Raw genomic sequence first — 25,329 nt, 5'->3', positions numbered from 1 at the left:
TAGCCTCCTCTTAAAGACCCCCAGGGTAGGAGCCAGCACCACTTCTCTTGGAAGTTGGTTCCAGATCCTAGCTGCCCTGACCATGAAGTAGCACCTCCTGATAGTTAGCCTGAATCTACCCTCTGCCAGTTTCAGATTTGACCTAGATCTTTCCTAGTTGAAGCCCCATATGCACCCAGCACAAAGCTGTGTCTAAACCCGTCTCTATATGTTGTATATATTGCACAATTACCTTGTTGCACAATAAGTTTTGACTGGCTACACATGCAAATTAACTATCCTGCCTCAAAAAGGTCCTATCTGCTATAAAGTTATTGCTTGAAAATGTGTAAAAACTTTGTAGCTGGTTTCTATCCAGCTTTAATTGCATGTGTGAGCAGTCTGTGGGGAGACTACAGCTGTTGCAGTCTCCCAGGCCTCAGAGAGCACATTGCACTCCTGGGGCTGGGAGGTCGCAGCCAATGTGGTCTTTCAGCCTCAGGTATGAGGGGGAACTCCATGCACCACTGCAGCTGGGGGACCACAGCTGTGCCCCATGGCTGCAGGGCCTGAGAGCCCTGCATCTGACAGGTTCTTGGTCCTGGCTATGCCACATGGGCAGCTGGGACTGACACCTCATGGGGCTATCAGCAGAGCCAGAATTGCAAGACACTTGTTCATTTTCCTAAGTGGGGAAAGAGCCTAGGAGCTAGTACAGTGTACTTGATGTTAATAGATCTATGACAATTCCCTTATCAAAAGTAGATACTTGTAGTATAATAATCTTGTAGGGCTAAAGCAAGGCTTAGCCAGTGAGGCTATTTCCTTGTCCTTTCGCCTCCATTTCATTAAAGCGGACACAGCACTTACGAGACAGCTGGGGGAAGAGGGGTACTGTGTAAGGGTTACTGATAAGATATGAAACTAGCTGAATCCAGTCAACAGAGGAGCCTTGTCAACAGAGAAACCTTGAAGGTGGCTACAAGGATTGTTTTTATAAGATAAGATACATCTGGGCAAAAAAATATGGGGCATGTAGTCACGAGAGTTAAACTTCGGTGTTCATGCTCATAGTGCCGCTTGATTGGATAGAAGAGTGATTTAGTTAATAGATAATTGGGTATTTTTACGAGCATGAGCTAATCACGAACTAACGCTGACGTACTAACAAAGTATAAAATAGTATTATTTCTGGTAGGCAGGATCCCTCTTTGGAGGCACCTCGCTGCAGCGAATAAAAATTCTGTATCTGACTTGGGATACTTGCTTTGTGTGACCATTGCCCCAGCCTAGAGCGAACTGCACCTGGCTTTAAGAGCATAATTTGTAACATACCTTAACACCCATGGAAATATGGAGGTCTTAAAGAAAAAGTCCTACTGCAGTTAATTTTTTCTTGGAACCTACCCCAAGATGTAACAGCCTAAATATTACCTGGATTGCCATCTGTAATAGAAAAACTCTGAAGTGCTTTTTGGTAAGCTGATTAAAATGCCATATTTACCTGAATCTAAGATGATTTCAAATTTTAAGACCACTCCCAAATAATTAGATTCTATACATAGAAATTTATAAATTTGTTATAAATTGTTCTAACCTGCAGAAAACCTGAACCTAAATCTGTTACAAAAGGGCTGTATTGCATTCAGTTAAAGCAACATAAAATTGAGTATATGGGAAATGGATGAAGATTCTACTATTCTTTACAAGTTGAAGGTAAAAATTGGGCAAAATCCATAGTCTTTAAGTATGCACATGCATGCGCGCACACACACAGAGCCATCAAACTATAGTTGTGTAAGAAAGTACATATAATGTTGCGTATTTGATGAACACTTATCTAGCACTACTTTTTTGTGGATTTATATAGACCTGTTGAAAAATGAAGAGAAATCACTTGCTGATTTTTTACATGTTCATGCGACTTTACAAATTCTGTTTCTTTACCTTTTTCTGTACTAGATGTTTCCACCTTTGTATTATCTATTCATAATTGCATTTTCAGTTCCAGAGCTGAACCAAAACATAGGAGAAAAAGCCCTCAAAATCAGTTTGGGTCAATCCAAACAATTCATCTTATTTTCTCACAGGAATGAAAAAATATTTTGAGTGAAATAAAAACGGCTAGCTTAGTTTTGAAACAATATGTCACTTCAAATCATGGAGATGAAAAAAAAAGCCAGTTTCATTTATCAAACTTTTTACCATTTTAGTTTAAACTGTTTGAATTTGAACAGTTTTTGTTGACCATAAAATTCATTTTTAGTGTGTAAGCTATTCTCAGGAAAACAATTTGTCTAACCCTAGTTATAGTAACACTTACAGACCCCATTGACCTAAGTGCAGTAGCATATCTAAGGAGAGGCAAGTGGGGCATCAGCTCTGGCTGCCAACTTGGGGTGGAAAAATAGCAGCTCCTGCTACTGTCATCTGGTGCCACCAGTGACTTAGCCAGTGCCATGACCTCTGCCCCCATCCCACAAAGGTGAAGTGACTTGCTGAGGATTACACATAAAATTGTGATGGAGACAGGAATAGCTCTGACGTCTCTTGAGTCCCACTTTAATGCATTAGATATTGGACAACACTATCTTTTCTCTTAGTGCTTTCCTGGGGCACAGCAATGTGTGAATTAAAGTCTTCTGTACATTAAAGTCTGAATGCTACAAGATTGACTGGACTGGAATATCTAAGAATGTGCTGTTTTTATGATTGTTTTAAAATTTCTCTGGAAGTTCCCAGTTGTCTTCTCTTCTCCAGATGCACAAGCTGGTTTATACTGGAATAATTTTAGGAATACACTTCTAACTTCTGGAAGAAATAGCCATAATAGCTAAGATGAGTGTTTATTAGTAAGACCATGCTGCAGTTTAAGATGAAGTGCTTAGATGAAGGCTTATGAAATTATTCCCATGCCATCCACCATCTCTTCACCATCCACGAACCCTGTAAAATATTTTATAATCTCTTTCACTGCAGAATTCTGGCTGCATGCTATGAAGAACAAATAGGCATGTAGCCCATGGCCTTTGAAAAAAACTTGTAAAACACATCAATGAATAACTAATAGTGTCACTATCAACCACTTGGGAGAACATTCACAATTCAGAGATCATATTTCTGCACTGGAAGCAATGTAGTCTGCAAATGATTCAACACTAAAAATGCCTCCATCAGAAAGAAAGCAAGCTGATAAAGATATAATGTAGCACTATAGCTATAGTATGATTTAACAGACTTTTTTTTAAAGGCATCAGGTTTTTGCTTCTTAACTGAAAGAGTCACCTGTCCTTCAGCTCACTGTGTTGAAGCTAATTTTCAGTTAATAAAATAAAAGGTGAAATTTATAACAAAAAAATTAAATTTGGAGGGAAAATTTCACAGCAACTCATTTTTAGAGCTGTGAAACTGGGGAATTCTACCTGTAAAATGCCCTGAAATACTTGTCTTAGGGCTCAAACAGATGTTGTCTTTGTGCTATCATAACATTTTTTTACAGCAGCATGTGCTGGAAGCAAAAAGACAGCCCTGCCCTTTGTCACTCTCCAAGGCCAGGTATGGATATTACACTTTTACTGGCATAAGTGACCAGAAATTGACCTATACCTATAACAGAACAGATGTCTGGCACCCACAGATTGGTTTCAAAATGGCAGAACCCACCCTAAGTAGTCCACCCTCCCAACAAAGGGTGAATGCGTGTTCTGTTTGCCAGCAATCTAAATTATGTTGCTTATCGAAAACCATGTAACTTAAATTGATTCTGCCCTTGGGCTTTTTGAATGTCAGTATCTAGCAAGTACCCAGAAATGTTGCTGTGACCAAAGGTAGCCACAGTTTGTGCTTTACAGGGGAGGACGTCTGTTTGCTTATTGCATGTGCTTGGAATACCTGCATGATTCCTGTGGTGTACGTATCAGGCTCAGGGCACCTATCTGCAAACAGGGGAGCTCCTGCTTTCAGATGCATGCCTTAGTTTGGGGCATGGCACCTGGGGCTGTTGTCTTGCAGGATCAGGTCCCTGAAGCTCTGGAAATGGCAGGGGGCTGATCCTGCAAGAAAGTGGTCCTGGGCGACATCTGTAGATGCTGATGAAGTGGATCAGCTTGCCAGGACATGTCAGGAGGGATATGATAGTGGACTATAAAATCATTAAGGTTATGGACCAAGTGAACAGGGAACTGTTGTGCACCAAGTCACAGAACTAGGGGTACCCACTGTAATTAGTAGGGGACAGATTTAAAACTAATGTAATAGACTGCCAATGTGGGCTCACCAGTTTGGTTTGAGATGCTTACCCTGGGCTAGAACTGGTGCGGGTGAACTCTGAGCGACCCCAAGGGTGGAGCAGGGGAGCCCTGCCCTGTGAAATAGGAGAAGCCAGTCGAAAGAAGGGGTTTTCAATCCCCTCATTTGCATGGAAGGGGGATGGCTGGGGTTGGGGGCCCACCACCTTGAGTCCTGATTGGCCGGTTTGCAAGCCAAGGAGGGACTGCCGGAGGGGATAAAAGCAGCAGCTGAACTGGCGCAGGGGCTGCTGACAGTGACTCCGGGGAACGATGCAGGAGGCCTAAGAAGAGCTGGGGTGAGCTGACCCAGCGGAGGGAGCCTAGAGACCCCTCTGAAGAGCCTCAAAGGCCCTGGGAGGAGGAGGCAGCGGCAGTCGGCCGTGCCTCCAGCCCTGCAGCAGAGGGGGAGCTGTGGCCAGGGCTTGGGGCAGAGAGCTGGTGCCCCAAAGCCCCATCACAGTGTGCTGGAAATACCAGGCATCCCGGAGGCTAGGGGTGGTAGTTGGCCCCCAACTCCACTGAGGAGAAGAGGCGGCCAGGAGTGCAGGCGGCATTGTTATCCGGAGCAGGGAGCTGGGCTAGCGAGTTGAGGAAACCTCTTACCTTCCCCGGGGAAGCAGGACAGCAGCAGGCAAGACGTTGGGATCCTGAGGAGCAGCAGAGCGCCTGGACGAGGGTCCCTGGGAGCTCGGGGTGCAGGCCGGCGCTCAGAGCAGGACTGGCAAGCCACGAGGCATGTGGGGTGCTCAACCAGTCATCTGGAGCAGGGGTTTAGAGCAACGACCCCTGGGAGCTGCCTGTGCTGCTGACCCTCTGCCACTGACTGCTGCAGAGGGGACTCGGTCCTGTCCCTTATTCTGCAGCTGATTGTCATTGGATGGAGTCCCTGAGCTTTGTGCCTGGGTCATGCTGATTGCTGCAGGAGCCTGCTCTGTTGCTTTTTGGTTGCTAGGGAGGGTCACCCTTCAGCCTCTTTGTGTGGTTGGGGTTTAATACAATTTGATTGCTGCAGACCAGAAAAGCTTAACCTGTTGCAGTCTGTCGCTTACTGGGAAGCCTGTGGGAGCTGCTGGGAGTGACAACCTTGCTTCCTTGTGGTAGCATCTCAGCAGTGGCTGACAGCTGCCAGTTACCCTACCTGGGGTTCTTGCGTCGAGGGCTGACTAATGCATTCTGGTTTGTTTTGTGATTCTGGGTATGCCATTTAAGTTCACTTGTAAATAACCTTTCCTGTTATTCTTGATTTGTAAATAAAATGTAAATAGTTAAATCAGTTAAGTGTTAGACCTTCTTGGGACCACGGGCTGCTCTGTGGGGAGCAGGGGCCGGCTGGAAAGTAAATTGGTGCTGGCTGGAAGCCCTGCCCCACTTTCACCACACCATCCCTGATACTGGCCAGGGGTGGCAACTATTGGGCCGCCACTTGGCTTACACTAACAAGAGAAAGTACAACTTTTTATACAATATATAATTAACCTGTGGAATTCATTGCCACAGGCGGTGGTGGAGGCAGATAGCATAGCTAAGTTCAAAATGAGCCTGGATAAATGAATGAATGATAGAGCTTTAATTAGCTATTGAACAGAATACCTTATCCTGCATCTTTTAAGGGATTAGACTTCACTGATACATGGGGTCCCTTTAATATGATTCTAACATGTGTAAGCATACATGAGCCATCTGAAATATGCTAGATGTGGCATTGTTGACTGCAGTAGCCCACAAGGTCCCTGGCTGCTTTCTAGTTTGCTTTGAAACTTTGTCTATAGCATTTTCTCTGTATTGTTACTTGACTCCGAGTGGCCTGGCTCTGCTTTTGAGTGGTGTGCGCTGCCTGTGCATGCGCTGCTCCGGTTTTTATTATTTTTTTTGGAAAAAAAACATGGACAAAAAACAGTGGACCAGTCTATGCACGGACAGCACTCCCTTGCAGTGTGGAGAACATCTGAAAGTGTGATATGTAGCACTGCAGACATGTTTGCGGCAGCATGTACCACATGGCCACGCTCATCTGGATGCAGCCATTGTGTTCAACTTGTGGTGTTCAAGGTTGCCATGGAGTGCTGCTCATATTAGCACTATTCAGTGTTTAACACCTACATGTAATACACAAGATAAACCCAGGGATTTCAAATAGGAATCCATAGTGCCAGACTTGTTGTCTTTCTGAGTTCAACACAAGAACTGATCTATTACAGTATTTTCCTGCAGGCTAAAAACAAGTGAAAGCTAAGAGCTGACATTTTCTGAGGGGTGTCTTGGGTCTAATAAGGCATCTCTTGAGTCCAGAAATGTTGAGAAGTACTTATTCTGGGCCTAATTTTAAACAAAAGCTTTATACAACTAATTTGCTAATTTGTTATAATGATCACTTTTACCTTATGAGCAATTGGATACAGGCTATTTTATTTATACAGTCACTTAGCTTGGTGCATGTAAAAATGGTATGTGTAGTTCCTTTTAAATGTTATTTTTTCAGAGGAAATATTTTGTCAGTGGAATTATCTTTTCTATGGATATACAATTTTTGCCAGAAAATTTTAAAATCTCCTGAATTTTGTTGGAATTTAATGAGGAAAAGATGTGGGGTTTTTTATTATTTAGTTTGTTATGAAGAACCTGGAATATTAAAAAGCTTAAAACAATTAGTTCATTCCAATTTTTTTTAAACTTTCCTTTTTTTTGTTTTTTTTACTGATTATACACTGTTTCTCAGTCAGTGCAGGCTTTCCTACTTGTATCTTCAAATACATGTATATAAGAACTTGTGAACACAAAAGTAAAGGCTTTATTTTAAAGGCTATGTACAGAGGGGGAAATAAGGGATGAGTGTTCACTTTTTAAATTTCATATTTTCTGAGTTGTAAGCAGTTAACTTCATAATCCTCATGCTGTTTTGAAATGGGATAGTTGTTATGAGTTCAGTTATCTTCTAATTATATAATTCCACTGCCCCAAATTTTTTCAGTGTTTTTTGCGAAGTATGCCTTTTTTGCTTAAACCAAAGGAAACTTTTCATATTGTCAAAACTTTTTATTAAAACTGGCTTCCTTTCTTTGCTTCAAAAAGACAGGGGAAGATAAAAAAAAATGAAATCAGGAAAAAAGGTAGATTTTGTTTGTTTTTGTCAAAAGAAAGTTTCCACAGAAGGTTACCATGTGGAGAGAATCCACTTTTTGTACCAATTTTTTGTTGAAGAAATTTTGACCAATTCTTTAGGGTAACAATTTGTTACTTATGAATAAAGAAGCTATGGATTAAAAGTATAATGGTGAATTTGAGGTTGAAAATAAATATTTATCTAATGTTCATAAAAAAATGGCTAGAGTGAATGTTACAGAAAAGGACCTTGACCAGGATTAAACCGAATCACCAGTTAGACTTTAAATGAATTTTTGCAAGCATTGTTTTTGCATTATTTAACCACCTCTGCACTACAGGACACGAATTCAGCTGATTTGTGACAGGGAGAAATGTTCTGAGCGTTTTCAAAACTAAATATACTAGCCCATAAAATAAACCAACTTATCTCTAATACTATAAGGTTCATGCCTTAGGATAACCAGTGCTCAGAGTTTCAATGGCTCATGGTCTAACCAGGAAGAGGTATCAAGTAGGGTTTCCAAGAGGTCAGTCTTAGGTCAAAACTGGTCAATATCTTCATTTGTGACTTATTAAATTTGTCAAGCTGGGTGGGTTAGTAGTCACTTCAAGAACAGAATATAAACTTGAAATGACCTGAATAAACTGGAAAAATGTTCTCAAGTAAACAGGATATAAGTCAGTAAGGACAAATACAATGTACTGCACTTAGGAAAGAACAATCAAATGCGCAAATGCAACATGGGGAAACACTGGGTAGGCTGCAATACTGTAGGAAAAAATGAGGCTTTAGTAGAATACAAGTTGAATATAGGTCAGTAGTGTAATATCTCTGCTAAAACACTAATAGCATAGTGGGATGAATTAACAGGGGGCCATATACAGGTCAGAGGAAGTGATTCTTTCATTTTATTCATCATTGGTGAGATCTTACCTGAGTGCTATGTCTAGTGTGAGGCATTTCACTTCAAGAAACATATCAACAAATTGGAAAGAGTCCAGAGGAGAGAAACAAGAACACCGAGAGGTCTAAACATGACGTATGAGCAGAGAATGGAGGAATAGTGTAAAGCAGTGGTGCTCAACCTTTTTTCTTGGCAGACTGGATTGGCAGTGCCCGGTCTGCCCGCAGGCTGGATCCAACCAGTGTTCTTGATCCAGAACCTGCGTGGACACCATCTGGCTGTACGGAGTGGGGTGGGAGACAGGCTGGCCTGAGTGCAGCCCTACAGGGGAAAGGAGCTCGACCTGGCCCTGTGGAGAGGGAAGGCGATGTGGCTCTGCCCTGCAGGAGGGAGGTGCAGGAGGTGTGACCAGGTCCCCCCTGCAGGGAGGGAAAGGGGCATGGCCCAGCCCCGACAGGAGGGTAGGGGGCACGGCCTGGCTTTGATCCAGAAACTGGGTGGGCAGGGAGCATCCCAGCCCCACAGGGGAAGGGGTTGCACCTGGCCTGGCCACATAGGCCTCGGGTTTGGGAATTTGGTGGCAGGCATGTAGCTACTGCTCCCTGCTACTGCTAACAGTACTGCATGTAGTACCGTTAACAGCCACTGCTCCCCTGCTGCCAAACTTCCTGGCCAATAGAGAGTGCTGGGGCCAGATACGATGGTTCTGCAGACCGCATTTAGCCTATGGCCAGGTGTTGAACACCCCTGGTTTAAAGAAGTGAAATAGCGGCTGAGGGAGGCTGGTTTTGGTAACTTTCAGATCTTTCAAATCTTCAAATGGCTTGTTATAAATAGAATGACAATCAATTGTTCTTTATGTCCACAGGAGACAGGACAAGAAGTAATGGGCTTAAATTGCCTACGAGATTTAGTTTAAATAGAAGATTTTTTTAAAGTATGAGGGCATTTAAGCACGGTAGGAAAACCTAGAGAAGCTGTGGGACCTCTGTCACTGGAAGCCTTTAAGTGAAGGTTAGACCAACATTTGTGAGATGATTTAAATACTCTAGCTAAATCACCTGAGCAGGACTAGAAAGGTCCCTTCCAACTCTATTTTTTCTATTATTCTAATTCCAGTCCTCATTCACTGTGTACAGCTTCTTGCACTCATACTAACTATATTTTTCAGTCTGGAATAATCATCTGAAACTAATCTAATTCACCATTTAATTACACTTGCATTTCCTGAAATATTTTTTCTACCACTCTTTAAACTTGAATTTAATTACTCCTAGGGTAGGATATCTATTTTAAAGCTCTTGATTATTATAATTCTGGCTGAGATTGATTTTGCTATAGTTTATATAATGCTTTTCTATGTAGTAAACTATTTGTCAGTAGTGATATTCTTGTTTTAGGTCTGACAGAAGGGCTGTGACCGCATAAGGATTGCTTTATTAAAATATAATTTGTGCTATAGTCCACCTATTTTTCAAATCTCAGTGATTTATATTCTCCCCCTCCCAAAAAAGCAGGAGAACTACTGTATAGCTTGAGAATGTATTTTAAATGGTTAAATACTATTGTTTTAGATACTGTAGTCAGTATAAGGTCTACATTGTGCTAAGTGTGCACAGAGTAAAAGATAGCCCTTTGCTTGAAAGGAAACACTTTTATTGTTAAATGGTTTTATCACCCTATGTGCTCCTTCTCAGTCCAGACAATCTCTTCCCCACTGTGGGCTTCACCATCATATTAACACTTAAAATTGTGAATTTAAGTCTGTTTGCTCTATGTTCATGACTTGGCTGCTAAACAAAATTTAGCACCATTATGAATGCAAATTGCCTAATTTTAATATTTTGGTCATGCTTGCAGGAGGGACATGACTTCATCCCTGATTATATACGCTAAATGTATTAATTGTGGACCATTAGCACATAAGAGGACTATCAAGTGAGGGCACAGTGTCAGAAAAAGTAAAAGAAACATGCATTATTGATTTCAGTGTGGACCCAAATGGGTCAAATAAACCTCTACTCTTTAGCTGAGGAAAGAGGGACTTTGGCTACTTCAGCTTTTAAAAACTGATTTTAAACCAACCGAAACAGAATCTTGACCAGGTTGTATGGATGGCATGCAGTGAAAGGGAACAGCAGAAGATGACACTGTGATTAACAGGCTAATGGACAAAGAATTGGGGATAGATTAGGAATGGGAGGAAAACTGGGTGAAGTGGGAGTTGGTGATAATCCACAGGGATTGGAAAGGTAGAAAATGATGTGAAAGCATCAGAAGGAAACCTGGGGCTGGAATAGATATGAAGGTTTATTATTTTTGAGTAGGGAAAGAGGCAGAAAACCTCTGGCCAAAGGAAGAGGCCAGAAGTTGGTTTGAATTTGTCATCAAGAACCCCGAAAAAAATTTGTGGATAGGGCTAAAAGGTCCTGATCTTAAAGGTATTTAGTGTTGTAATGCCTAACTCCTAAGGCCCAAGGCTCCCCATATTGCATGGTGAGTTAGTTGCCTAATATAGGGGCCAACTGAGCAGAAAACTGTCAAAGCTAGTCCGAAAGAAAATGGCAGGGAGAGGATTTAGTAGGGTTGCTACAGCTAAGCAGTTGGCTTGATGATCATCAGGGACTACGCCAAGTGCTTGGAGTATTATGCTTCCTTACTACTGGCTTAATCAGTAGGAATGCTTCCCTCAGCTGCATTATGTAATGAAGTCTGAAATAGAACTTCCTGTTTTAGCTGGGCTACTTCAGGAGTTTATTTTTGATTGAACCAAGTGGTCCCTTTAAAAAATGGACTCTTGAATGCTTACCCTCCATGTTTCTGTGTCAGTGGCCATAGTGGATTTAGAGGTTGTGTGGCAGCCTGGTCATCCTATTGCTGCCCCTCCACCCCACACCCAACACACACATCTTTGGCTGTGGGATGCATGCACAGTGAGTTCTCCCAGCTCACGTGCGCACCAGTCCGGCTCCTGCTGGGAGCTCTGCATGTGCTGTCAGCTCTAGGAGCTTTCTGCTGGTCAGTGCAGGTTCTGCCCAGTCTCTTCTCCTCTTTGCTCAACCCCTTCCCTACCCCTGAGCAGCAGGGGAAAGGAGGGGAGGAGTAGCTGGCAGCAATGTGCAGCCCCTGCTTGCATGCAGCGCCTAAATCTCTGTGCTGCCTCTGCTCATTTGGTCGACTCCTTTTCCTGGTGCTGAACTGACAGTGGGGAGGAAGGAAAGAGTGAGGAGTAGCAGGCTCTGGACCTGCTTGAAAGCAGGGACTACGGTGAGAGCTTTGGTTGGTGAGCTCAGAGATCACGTACAGAGCTTCAAGGAGGAGCTCACGGGCATCCAGGATCACATCAAAGGGATGAGACCACATCCCTTTCAGCTGTATGGCACGTATATAGTGAACTCTGTTCACTGCTGTACCTGTGTTGCTACAGTCCTGGATTTACCCAGGTTCATGGCTTTATTTTGTAGGGCTCACTGCTATTAGTGGCCTGTTTCTAAACCTGCTGATATGGAGGCTGGTAGTTAACAAGCATTAGTATGCTTAAAATATGCTTAAAACTGATGAAATAGACATTTCCCTACCTAGGCTGAGAATCCCAGAGTTTAGCTGTGCGGTTGCACTGGTGTTTACATGACTTGGCAAATGCTGACTAGAAGAAACTTGGATGCTTAGGGGACTTACGAAGTACTTATGGGATTAGATGACAGCTGAGTAGTGACTTTGAGAATGTCAGTGGTATACAAATGGTAGACTAAAGAAGTACCTACCTTCAAAGAGCAGGGCCATAATTGTATTTTTCAGTGTGATATCTTCATATACTCTACCCTTGCTGAAGAATTGACATTGCTATCTGAAAACAGGCATTTTAGATAATGCAAAGTCAAAGCTTCTTTTCACATGTGGTTTTTAAAACAGCTAGTCATGCAATAACATTACATCTTGCATTTCTGTTATGGCTGTCTTCCCCCCCCCGCTTCTGTACATTATCCATATATACCTCCCATATGACTGCTTATTCAACAAGGTCAAGAAATTCTACATATTGTCTTTGGTACTGTGGAAGTTTCTAACTGGTGAAAACATATGGTTAATCCATAATAATGGCACTTCTGTTTATTGATCACATAAATTGCATTTTAGTTGACCTGGCAAAAAGACAGAATTCTCACAGTGTGCTTTGCTGCTCCTCTAAGAACCTCTCTTCACCTCAGGCAGATTATTCCCCCCAGCCTCTCTCCATCTGTTGGCAGCTGTTTTAGACATTGACCTAAATTCATTAACCTTCCTCCAAACAATCTATTTGAGTTCATCCTTGAAAAAGTACAGAAGGAACAGTAAATACTAACTACCAATTTTCCCCCCTCCCTTTTTCTTTTTGAATGTACCAGTGCCCCAGCTTACCATCCCCAGCCTTGTTCAAAAAGGAGTAAAATTAAGAATAAAATCAATAAGTGCCTAAAACTTCCTGATAGACTTGGAGCTGCTAATTAGTAAGGCTCTGATTCATAGTCAGCATCAACACTTGTCTAATATGAAGCAAGCATCTCCACATTAATCTGTGAGGTGGCATATCAATAAATGGTAGATATGTATGAGAAATAAATAGTCAAGGAACCCATGCTTAATAAAAATATATATTATTCAGCCTGAATTAATGATTACAGGTTGTTTCCACCTAAATAATACCCTGCAGCGCAAAATTATTGTCACCTTGAGAATGTCATGGATAAATCCAGAGTGAATCATCCATATATAACAGCTTTAATTTTGTCAAAATGACTAAAGCAATGGAGATCTGGATGACTCAGATATTCATCTTTCTACACCAAGTCACTGGTTCAAATGTAAGGGATTGTAGGTTCATAGAATTAGAAGGTGAATGGAGATGATCTTGTAAAAGAATTAGTAGAATCAGTCCAGTTCCTTGTATGATAATGGTATTGCCACGATAAACAAAAATGGCAGATTTGTCTAAGTCACCAGTGGTGTTTAAGCACCTGAACCCCATTGAAAATCAAGGGGATTGAGGTACTACCTGCCAGCTCCCATTTACTTGCCATGAAATCTTTAAAAATCTCCAATGATAATTGTCACTCATAACTCTTTTTGTTGGCAATCCCAGGAAAAATGCCAAAACCTCTTGTCTGAACCTGGTATCTTATTTCAGTAGATCATCCATCAATATTAGGTTGCATGAAACTTGGTTGGCTACCGCTGTATCATATTTGATTCTTGGACAAAAAGGTGGCTGGCTTTAGCACTAAGGGCTGTCAACTTAGCTCTTTTCACCAGCTCTAAAAAGTTCAAACTAAAACAAATGACATGAAACATAAACTTTCTTATTTACATGAATATTTAGAGTGACCAATTATACTGACAAATGACAGTATCTGGTAGGCTTTCTTTGTGTAGGTGTGCTCATGTATGAATTACTGCCAGAGGCAGGTGATCAAAGCTAAAGGTCATCAGTTTGGTATGTAAAATCTCATGGCCACATAATGTATTCAGAAGGGTAAATTACAAATTTTAAGGAAAACATTGTTTTGTCCCTCCTCCCCCCAGATTCTACTCTCCTTTTTAAACCATCTCATTATCAAGTATTGTTTTATACCAGAAGAGTGCGTTTGAAAAGTGCTCATATTTCTATTCAAATAAATGTGAGTGTTGAATACAACTGAGGGGCTGTGTAACTGACAACGTGTTGCCCTAGTAGGTTGCTTACACCTTGAGGTGTGGGCTTCAGTGGAGCCCGCTTTTTGGACCTGACTTTGACCAGGAAGCAAACTTTTAATGGTACAAACCCTCATTTAATCTGCGATGCTTTGATGTGAAATATGAAAGCAGAGGGAGGTTTCCTGTTCAACAGCATTGTTATCTGCTGGCCAAGCAGTGTTCCTAGGGGCTCCACCTCCCCTTGCACGCCATCCTTGTGCCAACCTGATGTTACTGGTCTTAATCAAATTGTTGGTAGAAATGCACCAAATCACTATCCTCATGTGTTTGGTGTATATTTAGCACAAGCCCTTAGCCCCAAAGTTTAACTCAGTCTGTGGGGTGAAATGATATCTTTTCCCAAGTCCTATCCCCTAGATGGGGTTTCATTTTTAATAAAGTTAACAATAGAATCCAAATATAAGTCCTTTCTTTGAGGGTCTCTGGAGAATATTTGCTTCTCACCTCAAACAACTCACAGTTTGTCATCTTCTTTCTTCCCACAGCATGACTAGGAGCCCTCGACGTTCCACTGCTTATGGAGTGTGCCCGTGCTTCTCATCTGTTGGATCTCTGGTAAGTGGAAAGACTCCTCTGAGTCTTCTGAAGGAGGAACTGCTGCTCTGTCCTTCCATTCACCCCTGCTGGGGCAAGTTAGGATGGGAGACAGCTTTTCCTTCAGGTGCTCCCTCCTCCCAGCTGAGGCAGGGCACATTTTTATAATGTATTCCAGCCTGCACCTCTCCAGCTGGATCTGGCACTTACTAAGAAAGTGTGGAGGCAGCGGTGCCAGGGATTCTCCAGCCCATGCTGCCGACATTCCTGCTGGTAAGCAATGAGGGCTTGATGAGGTTTCCCTCCACACCCCAGGGCACAGGCTTCTGGCACTTCTGGCTTGTTTCTTGACGGAGAGGCTCACGTCTAGATAAAAGTTCAGTTCACTCTGATATGATTATAATTTGGAGTTAAGTGAGTTCATCTAAAACACTGAGGCCCTGGAATTTCTGTGGCTTCCACTTAGTTATGTTCCCTAATATTCTGAGCCTACAGCAACAAACCATCTTGCATTTTCACAGTGGATCTGAATTTCAGGGCTGTGTCCTCATATTCTGAAATGAGTTTTATTCCAGCAAAATATTTCTCAGATCAACTTCTGAAACCAGAGCAGAATCATGCATAAGGACGCATGGTTTGTAGAAGATATCTGACAGTTTCTCTCTCTCTGTCTCTGTCTCTGCACTGATTTCTGAGGCCATAACACCTTACTTTCAGTTCTAGCTGAACTGCTGGATCTGGAGGTCTACAGTAGGTGTCACTTCTGTGGAGTGTCCCAGATTTTGTTTGCAAAAATGTTTTGCTTTACCTCTTACTCTTTTATCACAGATGTGCTGTGTATATGAGATTGAAAAGGCATAGGAACTTCAAATCACCTGTGAAACGGTGAAATTTGCATTAAAAAATGTTCCTTTGTACAGAAGTTAGGGCTGTGCAAAACAGCACTATTTCATTTTGATTTCCATTTCACTGTTTCAAAGGGATGGTGTTTTGTTTTGCTGTTTTGAAGCACTGTTCTGTTTTGTTTCATTGAAACTGTTTTGCTGTTTCAGTGTTTTGCCCACAGGTTATAATGGGGAATCATGAAAATGTCTATAACTTTGTCATTTCTTGCCTGATTCAGATGATCATTGCAGGGATGGCAGTCTCTTCTGAGGGCATGAGGTCTGCCAAGTTTCAAAGAGATAGGTGTGGGGGTTTCTGGGAAACTGCACCTCAAACTGTTCAAAGCAAAACTTGTATCACTTGCTAGCCGCGGCAGCCTGCTGCCATCCCACACACAGATCTTGGGGAACGTGCCCCCCAGGAAGGCTGTGGGGTGGATCCCGACTTTTCCCTGGGGATGCAGGCCCCCAGATCTGTGTGGGATGACAGCATGCTGCTGCTGCCGGCTGAGGCCAGCGCCAGCACCTGAGTCTGCCCGGAGCAACCTGCACCCAGCTCCAGGAACAACCTAGTGCTGGCACTGGTCCCAGCTGGCAGTGGCAGCCTGCTGTCATCCTGCATGCTATTATTGTTTCACTTCCCTGTAGTTAGGAACTACAAATATTGAAGGCTAACTATAAGGAAAGAATCCCGTCCTTGACTTGAATTTTAGAACTTGGGGTCGTAGGGCTGGAAGGGACCTGAGGAAGTCATCTGGTCCAGCCCCATGCTCAAGGCAGGCTTGTCCCTCACAAAATAATACTATATATTTATTATATCCTATTTAATCTGCTGAAATGGTACTGTATAATTTGCATTAACACTGCCCGTACACAGGGATTTTGCTATATATCCTATGATGAACAATAGCTAGGATTATTTATTTGTCTGTGCAAGCACATTAAATATCATAGCTTTCTATTATTACGTCTAGGCACCTGGCTATACTAATCAGTCTTGAATGCCAGTTATATACATGAAAAGAAATTTTAGAAGAATGCATGAGTCATTCAAAAATATCCATGGTATATAACATGGAAGGGTTTTTGCACTGAAAGCAAAGATTAAGCTGCCACTTTTGTTCATAGTTTTAATAGAATAGGTTTTAGTCATGAACAACGAGTGCTCCTGGGGGCTGGGTGGGGCATGGCAGCACTGGTGGTGGCAGCAGTGCGGTGGTGGTAAGCAAGGAACTCCTGCCTTGGAGCGGGGAGGGTGGCGAGTGCCAACCAGGGATCAGTGACCACCTGCAGACATCGCGGGTCTGTGGCAAGGTGGGGTGGCAAGCAGCGACCACCCACAGGTGCTGCCAACGGTGTTGGTGGTGCCTTTTCATAGGGGGTACACTGCCATGTTCAGGGGGTGCATGTGCGTCTGCGTGTACCCCCTACACATTGCCAGTGGTTTTAGTCCTCTGTAAAAATATATATGAAACTGAGTCAATATAATTCTCTAGCTGCGTATCAATTTCTATCATATTTCATGTACTAAATACACAGTTTCCATATATAAAAAAGTATATCTTACATTTACAGTTTTGGAGCTTGCCTCAAACTTGATAGTTCCTTGGGCCATTAAAAAAATCTTTTGTATAGATTGAGCAGGGGGACTAGAAAAAAATAAGAACAAGAATAATGCATGTTGTGTTTCTCCCACCCTGCCACCTTCCCCACCACCCAATGTGGTATTATGGTTGTAAATGTATTCAAATTAGTGTCAAATTCTTCTCTATCCCTAGATTTAAAAAGGTATTTTATCAAGGCTCATGAAAGTTAAAGGAATTGGTCTGGGATCTTTACATGTCTTCCAGTTTAAAAGATGGTGGTTATTTGAAGAATTTGGCTAGAATGGATGATAAGAGGTTTGAATTAATTTAGCTTGTGGCGATATCATTGTGAACATGGTAGGATAACAAATTGTCTGTTAAAACTGAGATGCATTTTCCGGGTGTCTTAAAAGGGCTTGGTCCTGTACCATTAACGTCAAAGGGAGTTTTGCTGTTGATTTCAGTGGGAGCAGGATTAGACCCCCACTTGATCAGAAATTAAGGCCAAAGGGGTGGTGCAGTGTTATTAAAGGCATTAAAGGCGATGGAGGTTTTCTGAGGGAAGCCATGATCATTCATGATAAGGAAGGTGCAGGAGAAATTGTGGTTGTTGGTGGATACTAATCCACCTATCCAGAAGAATATATTAAGCAGTGCTTTTGGAGCATAATCTGGGATTTCTAGAGGAAGTGGCTGTTTAGAGTTATAGGGAATGATATAGGCCAGCCGAGGTTTAGATAACTCAGGAAGCATTTGAAACTGAAGAGTTAAGTGAAGCCAACCTGTATCTGAGATTCCCTTTAATCTTGAAATTGCTATACATGTGCTACATTTCTGTCAGATATAAATTGACCTAGTTCCATTAATATAGCCATTAATATATAAGTGTATTTTTGCCATCTTAAAAACTGTCACTTTGGACTTTCTGTACACTTCTGTGAAAAGTGCCGGTTTGATAATGATGGAGTGAGGACCCAGCTCCTCATTTTAATATGAGAGGAAATACTGGTATAATGAACAAAGGTTGATTTCATATAATAATTGTTTCTGACATGCTGAGAATCAATCCCAATGGAAGTATTTTTAATGAGCAAAGTGTGCAAAGGCCACTTGTTTCCATACAACAATTGTGGGCACCGGCTAGATAATGTGTTTGATAAATTAGCAAGGCCTTCTTCTGAATGGGGGTACATGAGAATTTCAGTAACTAACTCAAAGACTGTTGCATATCTGAGAGATGTTTTGTATAAGAAATCCATGTAACACCTCAGCTCCCTAAATGTGCTAAGTTGTCTCTGTTTTGTAATTGCTTAAATACCAGCAAATGTGGGTGGGGAAGGGGGAGGCAGGGTATTAATATGACTAGAAGCATCATAAATACTTTCTGAATGTACATTACATTTACACCTGTCTTACGTGCAAATGTTCACTGATACTTTATTAATAATTTATTATGTTCTATGACAAACTCTTCATGTGGATGGCAAAAATACCCATCAACTAGGCCAATGAGGATTTTCCCTGAATATTTCCAGTGAACGGTAGGAAGCATTTCTCTCTCTCCCATAAGAAAGTGTTTTTACAGAATAATTTGACATGGGTCCATTTCTCTCTGTAACTTGAATCTCAAGTTAGTATAAAAGCCAGCAAACTGACTAGAATAATATGGTTAACATGACTTGTCTATGCATTTCTAGTGCAATCATCCATGTGGTATTGCAGTGACACATACTACATGAAAACATTGATCAATGTGTTTGTGGAATGTCTCGCTTCCACAGAATCTTTTTCATGAAAGGTTTGGAGACTAAGTGCCACTTTCCACCTAAACCAAACTTTTCTTTAAAAAGCTGTTATGTAAAGGTGCCTGAAGCAGCAACCATTGAAGTGAATGGGAGATGTCAATTGATCTCAGTAGTGTTGAGTCAGGCCCTACATTCTTTAGTTTCTACCTATGTTAACTCTTTTCCTCTATAAACTTTGTTTTAGCCTTTTATCTCGTTAATAAATTACCTTTTTCCTCCCTATTTTTTTCTGGAGGCTGAATTTTAGGCTTGGTTTCCATACACTTGGACTGCTCTAAACCTGGTGTTCAAATTCTGTTCATGAGCACCAATGCCATCCCATGGCCATGAAGCCTTTCCCCAGGCATGAAGTCTTGTTGCCTAGGTTGTAACAGATTCGCCAAGGTAAATCTTTCCCTAAGCCAGCTTTCTTATATGGCACTGAGGGCATGACATCAGGGTCAGTTAGCTACCATTTGGAAATAAGAAGATTCTAACAAGTGAAGGGGTCTGTCTCCAAGATGGATGAGGGTAAGAGAAAGAATGAGAGTAAGCTCCTTTGGGAGGGATTGTATTCATTACATTTGTATATACCTACCACAATGATGCCACCTGCTTGGGGCCCTCACACATTACAATAGCATAATAACCAAAGCACACTTTTCTGGAGGTAGTAAACTCATTAACTAAGCTTCCCATTGTGGGTACTTCTATGTCTCCCCTTTTGTCTGCCCTGGCAGATGTTATATTTATGGCACAATTGATCATGCCATAAATAGGAATCTTGCCAAGCAGTCAGTTAATTTATAGTGTGATAAAATGAGAAACCAGTCACAAAGATGTTCCATGTATAATGTGAAACACTTTGTGGCTGGTTTGCATCATGCCTTAAACTAAATATGTTGCACCTGGGCCTGCCCTATACCAGATCACACTCTATCTGCCACAAGATGATTGCCAGTATCAGGAGGGGGATAGCTGTAGCCTGGTTGGAGACCCTGGGCTGCCCTGATCCCTATCCCAACCATCAGCTGATAGCTGACAGGGGGACCGGGGCTACCCAGGGGTCTGCAAGGGGAGAGTTGATTTATATCACCCTGTGTGGCAGGTTCAAAGATGCACACTGACTGCTCTTCTTGTGGGGACTGTGGGCAAATGCTGGGTGGGAGAAAACTAATCGGCTTGAAAACTGAGCACCATGAAGTCCCGCATGAAGCTGGTGTCATCCAACTTTGAAGTTGTTGAGTGGGGGAACCTGTCAACATCTGTCTGTCAGTTCATTGCTTTGTACCTGCAGTCCCATGCCAGCCTTCATGGTACTCAGTTTTCAACTTGCCACTGCAGGGACAGCCCTGGATTGTGCACTGACAAGTAGAAAGGGTATGTCTGGGTTCAGATTGTTGATCACAAATCACACATCCTGCCATCACATGTGGCATGACAGGACTTGAGATTGTTGGGGTTTTGGATCAGATGCAATCATGCCATTAAATGAATGTCTGCCAAGGGCCTCTGTATGGTAACTGGAGTATCCAGATGAGCAGAATTTGGAGGAAAATTCAGTAATGGAAATGTATTTCTGATGTGCTACAATATCAACTTGTGGACAAGGACAACAGAATCCCTCCCACAGCCCTACAGTCCTCAGCTTGAACACTGCAGACACATCCTTAATTACCTCCAACCCTTCCTGGAAAATGACAACCATGGCTAGCTACTGGGGACAAACCTGTCCTGACTTACAGATAGCCCCTCAAAGTCAAATGGCATCTCTCCAGCAATACCATCAAACTCTTCTCACCAAGGTACCAGACCTTGCTTAGAACCCAGTTGCCAGCTGTGCCCCCTCATCAACATGGACCACATCATCACTGGGCCAAAAAACACAGGATTATAACATCTAAGGTTCATTAATTTGCCCTGAGGTTCATTAATCACATACTGTTTACAGTGTCCCTCTGCTGTCTACATTGGGCAGACAGGCTGATCTCTATGTGTGAAAGAATGAATGAACACCAGTTAGAGTTCAGTTCCAGAAAGACACATGAGCCTGGGGCAGGACACTTTAACCTCCCTGGATAGTCCATCACTGATGTCAGAATAGTTGTTCTTAAACAACAAAAATGTACAAACCACCTTGAATGGGAAGTTTTGGAACAAGAAATTACCCACAGACTGGATTGTATTAAGTACAGTTAAATCAAGATGATGGATGCTTATCCTATTACCCCCGTGTCCCTCCATGGGTTAATTGCTTTGTTTTCATATTTCCCTCTCTCTGTAGTGTCATCTTCCAGCTCTTACCCCTTTTATATCTTTTGTATTCAAAATAATGCTTTCTATTTAGAAGCTCTGCTATCTTCACAGCAGTCCTTTTATAGCACTGCTGAAGTGAGCTGTTACTTACCAAACTTATTCATCTTTGATTTAGTTAGGGTAGTGTTGCACCTTATAGACTATCTTCTTCAGATATGTTTTCAGCATTCTCTTGAAGCCTTGGGGTGGAGAGGAGAATGTGTCAGTTCTGGTTTGCTGAGTAATTGTAAATGTATCAACTTGACATAATCAAGTGACACTGAAGTTAATACATGGAAGCAAATATCAAGATCCTATTATGTTGTCAGGATTTGGTCATGATGCATGGTAATCAGTAAAGAGAAATTTTAAGATTGCTAAACAAATAGTAGTTGGTGACATTTTAGACAGACATCAGTATCCTTCCTACTAAGTCAGCTGTATTTTCACCATTCATTGATGTCCCTTTTCCCAGAATTATATTTTTAAAAAGTTGTCTGATCTTCCAGGCCATCAGTTACCTGTCTTTCATTAGACATAGCAAGATTAGATGTCAGTTCTTTGCCAATCAGGAATAAGTGTAATTGAAAAATGTTTTTTCCAGGACTCATCATTTTAGAACTAAGATTTTTTTTTAAGTGGTAAGACAGTGGACGACTGTCTTGTTTTTAAGTGTAAAGAAGATACTGTAGGGATGCTGTGTGGTAACAGTGTGAATCTTTTTTTTCTGGATGGATGATTGACACAAAAGATGCTAGTTTTTGTGCTGATGTTATTACCTTTCAGCACTTATCCTCATTCATAATACTTTTATCTCACTGATGCTGAGTAGATATTAACATAGGATGCAACTACACATTTAGCAAAAGAAAGTACATAGAACTATAATTCTGCAATCAGCATTCATTCTTTTTTAAAAATACCTAATTATCCAATTAAATTAATTGGAGCAAGGAGTTTATCTTTTTGCTGGGGAAGCAGATCACCTAACTTTCACATTTGCAGAGCAATCTCAGGCAGGAGACATGTCCTCTACCTTTTAGGCCAGCTTGACAAGAGCAGTACATTTCAGTTCCAAGCCTGCTGAGATGTGGAAGCTGTGAACCACAGGAAAGCCTTGCACAGTTCAAGGACCTGGTCTGTCTGCTGGAAGGACTGCCAGGAATGATAAAAATAATAAATTTCATTTTACTGCTTCTCTCTGTTGTAATAAATTTGTCCTGCATCTTTTAAAAAACTCCACACATGGGCCAACTTTATAAACCCCTGGGGATGAATATACATACAAAAGTAACATTCTTTTTCTTTGCACTTCTGTTTGCAGTGTCCTTCTATAATTTGTAGGTGTACAGTTGGTTGGAAGAATAGGCTAAGATTCAGTACATGCATGTCAGTGTGGTACTGGTTTTAGGTTAAACAAAAATCCAGTAAATTTCCTGCTTTTCTTTTCCTTTAAATCTGGTCAAAAATGTTTCTGAATTAGAGAGCAGATTTTGTGACCTGGCTTAGCTTCTTTTTATTATGTGGCACAATGTCTATATCATTATATGTTTTGCTAGTAGCAAGAGCAAGTTTGATTGCTATTCCAATCATATATAAACTTTATTTGCCCCAGTTCTTTCCTGATATACATGGAAGTCAGTGCAGCAGCACCACTTTACAACAGTGCAGTCTGGACCATCATACATAGATAATGTCCAACAACAATGGAATGCTATCAATGCACTTTGGTTTTATTAGGCAAGAAACTATAGTGAATCTGTATGAGAGCTTTGTTTCCTAACGATTTCCAGATTCTAGTTTTCTAAAAGAGGAACTAAATTTGGGTTGGAACTTCCCAGTAATCTCTTGCTGCTTTCAAAAGTTATTTGAATTACATCTCGGATGTATACAATGTTTTTTTAATGAATGTTAGTTTCTTCCGAGACAAATAAACATCCAAACTAGTCTTAAGCTGTGAAATTGAGACCTAGTTATCCACTACTGCCTTGTTCAATGGTCTTAAAATCTGCTGCTTGGTTTCATCCTAAGGAAGATAATAGCCCTGCCACCTGTAAGGTTCAAATCTGCATCTTGCTGTGGGGGAAGTGGATCACCTAACAGAGTAATCTCATGTGAGACAGAAGAGGAAATCCTTCTCCTTCTTCTCCTTTTCCCTCTCCTTCTCATCATCATCAACAACTTCACCATTTTATTTTTGTTATTGTTATTCACCCCATATCTTGTAAATATATGGGTATTATTAAAAGTGCATACACATTTATTTGATCAACTAACAACATCTTGTGTGGTCTACTTTATAAGTACTTTTGAGGGTGTGTGGAAAAAGAATGTAGGGCATGATTCAGGACTCAGTTATATTGCAGTTATGTCTAAATATTGATAGTGATATAAAGCATATGAAATGGAGTGGAGATCCCTTGATTTGTTTAAAGTGGATATATTTAAATGGCAAAATTCAAATGAAACAAAATGCCTAAAATATTTCCAGGAAAAAAGTTAACATGACAAGTTTTAGCTCAGAGTACATTTTTTACAATTTAATAACTCCCCCCTAATAAATATGCTGAACTATACTAAAGGCAAGATATGCAGTTAATTAATAAACTGTCAGTAGCAGTGGAAGTCATATAAAATGGGCATTAAAACTTACCTGTCAAAATACACAATCTAATTCATAGGCTTTTATGATGAAAGAAACCACAATGGTGATTTACCCACTTGTCCCCAAGCCCCCTTATTCATGTAGCTCAAACGAGCAAGTAGGATGACAGCCTCTAAGTGTGGTACACAGGAGGTCAGAGATAGGACAGGCAGCACAGTGGCAGATATTGCAGAAAGCAGAGCAGCAGATCAGGGAGGGGAAGGGGAATGGAGTGGCATTTGGGGAGGGCCTGGGGCTTAATTTATGGCACATATGCCAAAAAGGTTGTCCCCCCACCGAACTAAATCAACTTTTCCACACACAATTCCATAAAATCATGATTTTGGTATGACTGTATTGCTAGGTTGTGCTCAAGAAGGGGAAAACCCTGCTTCTCTATTTCAGCAGATGTGTGTAAAATACCCTTTTCCCCAAAAGAAAACCCAAATGAAACAAAACAAAACAAAACAAAACAAAACAAACAAAACATAAAAACATAAAAATGGGGATTCAAACCTCCTTCTAAAATCAAAAACCTTAAAACTGTTATAGTTCTACTCAACAAATTCAAGGACAATGAAAGGCCTCCTTTTGTTAAAATGCTGTTTTTTCCTCAGAGGAACATAGCCAAAAAGTCTATGAACTATACTTATCTATGTCAGAAAATCCCTATACTGAGAGCAGGTAGTAAACTACACATTTTAATACACTATTGTTGTACTAGTAGCCAGTGGCACTTCAGGTATTCAGTGTTCTGGCTCTGCTTTGAAGGATAATCCTATCTCTCAACCCATAAACTTTGTCCATTTATTTATTCTCCATTCTTTAATCAAACAAAGTTTCTAATAGTTTTCAGCTGGAGGATTTGGCCCACAGTAGCCAATAAAACTAAACTTTGTTCTGTTGATCATTGTGATCCTAAAACATTCTGAGACTTGAAAGTGAACTTCACCAAAGGCAACATTCCAACTTTTCCCTCTGCTAAAGAACAGAAGAATAAAATTAAGAAAGAAAAATAGCCACAAAGAGACAGATGACAAAACTCAATTAGACTCCAATATGTTTTAGCAGTCAGTTACTTCTCAGGAGAAACATTAAACATTTACCTGGCAGTCTGAATTCTTCTTCCCCTTTCCTCTAATTTGGAACATGAAATGAGCAAATTTTGCATTAATCAAGGGAAAAGACAGGATATGCATTATGTTTTGTCTGTTATTTGATCATGCAGTGTAAGTTATCTATACACAGGGTATTTACTTAATGAGGTCAGTGAGTTTCTCCATTCTGTAGGATGAACAAAAACAGTCTTTGAGGACTCAGTCTACCCTGTTTCAGAACCATCACAGGTGCTTCTGGGCAACAGGAACACTTTTATTTATTTACCATGTACATCCCCCTTGGGTGGCTTTGGTTGCGTGGATCAGACTTCTTCACTGATAGTTACTTATGACTTAGACATTCTCTTTATGGCTTAAAACGACAATGAATTTTTGTTCAAAATATATTGCTGGGCATACTCACAGTACTAAGGTACTCAATGGCCATGTATCAGGTTCTTGCAAATGGAAGTGAGACCTGGGGGTTAAAAGTTCCCACA

General features: G+C 41.2%; 1 long non-coding RNA gene across 5 annotated transcripts in view; it reads left to right on the top strand.

Annotated features, from left to right (window-relative positions):
- The window catches only part of LOC109307169, a 393,364-nt gene that overhangs the window by 225,400 nt on the left and 142,635 nt on the right, over positions 1-25,329 (top strand). For all 5 annotated transcript variants that reach the window (XR_002100183.1, XR_002100186.1, XR_002100187.1 and 2 more), the window contains one exon: positions 14,491-14,560. This is a non-coding gene — a long non-coding RNA (uncharacterized LOC109307169). The remainder of the gene's footprint in view (positions 1-14,490; positions 14,561-25,329) is intronic.

This window comes from Crocodylus porosus, unplaced genomic scaffold (genome assembly GCF_001723895.1).
Source record: "Crocodylus porosus isolate Cpor-Errol unplaced genomic scaffold, CroPor_comp1, whole genome shotgun sequence".
In the NCBI taxonomy this organism is placed as follows: domain Eukaryota; kingdom Metazoa; phylum Chordata; order Crocodylia; family Crocodylidae; genus Crocodylus; species Crocodylus porosus.
This window is presented reverse-complemented; position numbering and strand designations above follow the sequence as displayed.